General features: G+C 45.4%; 1 pseudogene across 2 annotated transcripts; it reads right to left on the reverse strand.

The window, feature by feature from the left end:
* Positions 1 to 503: 503 nt before the first annotated feature.
* LOC148009754 (exocyst complex component EXO70B1 pseudogene) lies at positions 504 to 3,628 on the reverse strand (annotated as a pseudogene). 2 transcript variants are annotated; one of them, XR_015689755.1, is made up of 2 exons: positions 3,243 to 3,628; positions 504 to 3,140 (listed from the first exon to the last, which is right to left on the reverse strand). The product of XR_015689755.1 is annotated as an exocyst complex component EXO70B1 pseudogene, transcript variant X2 (transcript). The 2 variants fall into 2 exon arrangements; XR_015689754.1 differs by having other exon boundaries at positions 504 to 3,166.
* Between the last annotated feature and the right edge of the window lie 807 nt (positions 3,629 to 4,435).

Below are 4,435 nucleotides of genomic sequence, written 5' to 3' on the forward strand. Positions count from 1 at the left end.
CCAACGAGACAGTAAGATTTGTAAGGAGAAACACGAAGTGAACTCGACAAACATAGAGAAGAGAAGAAAAGAGAAGAAACTCTGATGAATGGAATGATGATCTGAATCATGGAGTGAATGTGATACAAGAAAACAAGGGTGCCATAGCACAAGGAAGATGATAAAGACAACCACGAACCACGAGCCGCAATGTCCTCTTGAAGGGATGTGAGGGTAGTGGAGAGGATGGAAAAAAGAGGTGATGGACTGAATGAATCAACCATGAGGAATGAATGAAAGAGTGCCCTATAAACAGACACAGTCAATCTTGGATGGCGCCTCTTTTTGGGACTGCAAACCCTAAATGCAAAAACGCAAACTACGGGTGAATGAAGGGTTTCTCAACAACACTTTTAAGAGTATCTATATGAAAATACTTCCTTAACACCACATCAATCAAAAAAGAAGAGAACCAAACCTTTGTACCTTCATGCCTCTAGATGAACAATTAAGATAGAGCCACATGCTTGAACATTTCAACTTGCAATTTCCCAATATCTATATGTTGAAAAATCAGCAAGCTTGACCAAAACCTGTAATGGTGCCTCATGTAACTTTACTATTCAAAACTCTATGTATAATGTTACATATGCTAAGCCTCATGCTTAAAAAAATAGCGAGCTATACGTATTGTATTAACAACTTACGCAGCAAAGAAAGATGAAAAATTCATCCTCCCGCGGTAAAGATTGTTAGAGCATGTTAGCTCTAACCTCAAATGGCAGAATCCATTCTGACCTGTTGTACAATTGGCAAGCTAGGCTTCCTAGTGAAAAGAAGCGGCCAAAGTTAAGCTGGTAGAGAAGGACTTCCTTCGCGCAGCTAGTGTAGCAGATGTACCCTCAAACAGATCAAGAAGAGACTTCTCCAAATCCTCTGTCGTGTATTTAATGTATCTTTCTCGTTGTCGCCCAGAATCCATATAGCTTTGAAACCGATTACAAAAATTGCGGTATGCTGGAATCAACTTCTCTGTCACAGCAATCCTCAGCTCCTCCCGCAGCTGAGGATCTGAAACAATCCAGGTGGATTGTGTCCGATGCACCTCCTCAAATGAAGAATTAAAAGTCTTGAACCTATCCTTCAATGCAAGTTTTGCAATGCTTCCAAAAAAGCTTCCACTTAGATTAAGTCCATCTTCCCGCAGGCATGCCAGCACTTTCTTCCAGGCAGCTCGAACATAGTTGGTCGCATGCTGCTGCACTTGACTTACATGTTTTCTAATCCACTGCTCACCCACCAAGGAAGCAAGCTCAGACTGCCTCACTTTCTGAACAATGTAATGAACATTGTTCATGAGAAACAGATAGGTTTGAGCAATATCTTTGTAAAGCTTAGATTTACCATCCAAATTACATTGTAGAAGCACAATTGACCACACTATTTGCACTCCAAGAGGAGACAAATGCTCTGCATATTTGGCACTTTCATCCTCAGAAGAAAAACCAAGTAATCCATTACTCTCTACTACCTGTAATTTGGGCACAACATTGCCCTTATCTCCTAGCAGCCGCTTCAAGGTTCCTGTGTAGCAAAGTAGAAAGCATAGGTAATTCATCACATAACGGGTAAGGGGGTGAACAGCACCTCCAGGGACAGGAGTCCTAGATGAGTCCCTCTGAATGGCATTCTCAAATTCAGCAAAAGTCCCTCTAGCTGCTTCTCCAAGCCGCATGAGGATCCCATTTGCCTCGGACCTAATGCCACAACATAGTTCATCAGAAAAAATGGAGTTGATGGCAGGAAGAAGATCCCATAAGGTCTCATACATATCCAGGATCTTAAATAGCTTCTCAGGAGACCTTCGACTGCTTGCAATTACCTCACCAAAGCTCAAGTGATGCAAAATGGATCCTTTCACTAAATCCACAAAGGCAGCCTCACACCAGGGACCCATCCCCGCAAACACTTGTTCACAGAGAATGCGCTCACTGGCATACAGCACCTTGATTGCTACCTTTAAGGCCTGATTCCATTTCTTTATCCTCATCTCCAGGCCCTCCCAGCTCATCTTATGTGCATCATCTATGCTTAGCTTGTCTAGTCCCAACTGGTACAAGCTGTGATCTAGTGCAGCCTTCCTAACACTGGAATAGACATGGCAACACTCTCTTGCATAACCACCCCCCATCATTCGCCGAGCAATATCATTCAGGTGAGAGATCACATCAGCTGGAAGAAGCTCAACTGTGAAGTTCAGATCTGAAACAGCTTGCGCCACCACAACCTCTTCATCCGCATCATCCCCCTCCGAGCTTTGATATGCAGCAGTCTCAACCTGTGCAGTGTAATGTGTCACAGGAGCACCTTCTTCTTCACAAGGACAAGGACCTGGAGCCTGGTGAAGTATATATTCTGGATCCACAGAGTCGCAATGTGCAAGAAGCAAATGGCGAAATTCCTGCTCAAGTCGGATCATAGCCAACTGTAAGAGGTTTTGTGCACAATCAAAGACATGCTTCTCCTGCCCCGATAGAGACAAACAAGCCATCAAATCTTGCAGCTTGTCAACAGCACAGAGGTAGGATGCAGCCTCTTGTTCATGCCCGCAATCCCAAATCATGGACTTCTTGCCTTTTCCAGGAGAAACCAAGTCCCATTTCATCACTACAGCACCAACGAAGTCCAATCTCTTTTTAACCTCTATTGATGTCATGGCTGAAGGGGCCTGAAAAGCCGACACCTGAATGTTGTCTTTGTGACCTTTAGCATAAATCCGGTCATCAAATCCATAAAGCACACTAAGCATGTCCTCTTTCATGCTTTCATCTGTCCGCACGGTTTTGACCAGGTGGCGTGCCACTGAAATGATGCGGTAGTCCTCTGTAATTGTTGTGGACATAGGCACTCTTCCCGTGCTTCTTGCTAGGCTGAATCTTGAGATCTAGCTGAGACGGAGTAGCTTCTTCCGCATCCCCCCCTTAGTTATTTATCTGCATATGCAGAGAAACAGGCCTGCACTTCTGCTCTCAACCTTGGCAGACTTAGTTGAACAAAGGCAGCTGCCGCGTTGATTAAAAGGCACGAATGCAGAAAGGCCACAAAGATTGTCCTGTTTCTCTTTTGCTTCTTCAGCTGGATAATGTCAGTAATGGACATTCCTGAAATGTGACAAGGGAAACCTTGCCTGTTTAAGATGTTGTCAGCTCTTAACAACTGGATTGCGATTCCTCCATCGAGATATCAAAATGCTTCTTGTTTACCTTGTGTATTTCCAACAATGATGCAATGATTGCCTTGCTTGCAAAGTTGCGATCACCAGAAAAAGCCCGCTGGAGCAGCGGCTGGGATGCGACTAGACTCACGAGATATGCTGGAAGGCAGCGATGGTGGTTTGTCGGTGATGGCGAGAAAGGCAGGAAGTGCTGGCATTTTGAAAGGCGGGAGGAATAATTCCGATTCCCGAAGGAGGCAGGGCAAGATAGGATAGGGAGGGAGGGAGGGAGAAAGCAGACAACGATGGCTGAGGAGAAGCAATCTCCAGTCCAAACCCTAGAACGACAAGCACAGACACGCAGACACAGAGAGGGAGAGAGAGAGCGGGGTGGGGGGGGGGCGGCGGGGACTGCCACCTGATGAAACAGAGAGAGGACGGGCTCCGGACTCCGGAGAGAAGAAAGAGAGATGTAGCCACGCCCCTAATGTGTTTGTTTCCAAAAAATACATTAAGGGCGTACCGCTTTTCATTGAATTTAAATTCCAGGTGTGTAAGTGGGTGTTTCTTTTGTGTGTGCGCGCGCGCGCGTGAGTTGTGTTGGATATTATGCCATTTTCTGCAAGGAAGGAATCTGATTCGTCCAATGCCACCACCGCAACATTTAAATGCCCAAAAGGGAGGCACCCCCCCCCCCCAAAATGACGTGGTTGCCCCACAACTACCACCACCACCTCCCTCAATGGTTCATACTTTCATAGCTCCCTCAGGACCTGCACACATGACAAACCTTAGTTATCACAAAGTTTATCATGGTTCTTTAGAGCCCTGCCGCCATACACAAGTCAATTGGCAAGCAAGAAGATGAAGAATGGCAATCGTGCACAAGTGCATAGTAACTAGTACCTCCCACTACCAACAAGCCCAACAATATGTGGGAAAGAGAGAAACGTAGTGGGAGGAGAAAGAAAGCAAAGCTGTGTGGAAGGATGTGAGAGAAATGACACAGAGAAGGTTAGTGAAAGGAGGAGCATGCCAATGTCACACATCCACATGGATTTGTTGTGCAAAGTCAATGGAGAACCCTCATATTTAGAGGGTAATCCATGAACTTGGCAAGGTCCCCTTTTTCGTGGGGAACAAGTCCATACACATGGGGCACCCACAAGGAAAATCTTACTATATGGACTTGCACATGTAGAATGACTTGCAAGTGTCCCAACTCTTAAAGGTCGACATGGA

This window comes from Lygodium microphyllum, chromosome 30 (assembly GCF_053477565.2).
Source record: "Lygodium microphyllum isolate KBCC chromosome 30, Lygodium_microphyllum_v1.1.10, whole genome shotgun sequence".
NCBI classification, from domain to species: domain Eukaryota; kingdom Viridiplantae; phylum Streptophyta; class Polypodiopsida; order Schizaeales; family Lygodiaceae; genus Lygodium; species Lygodium microphyllum.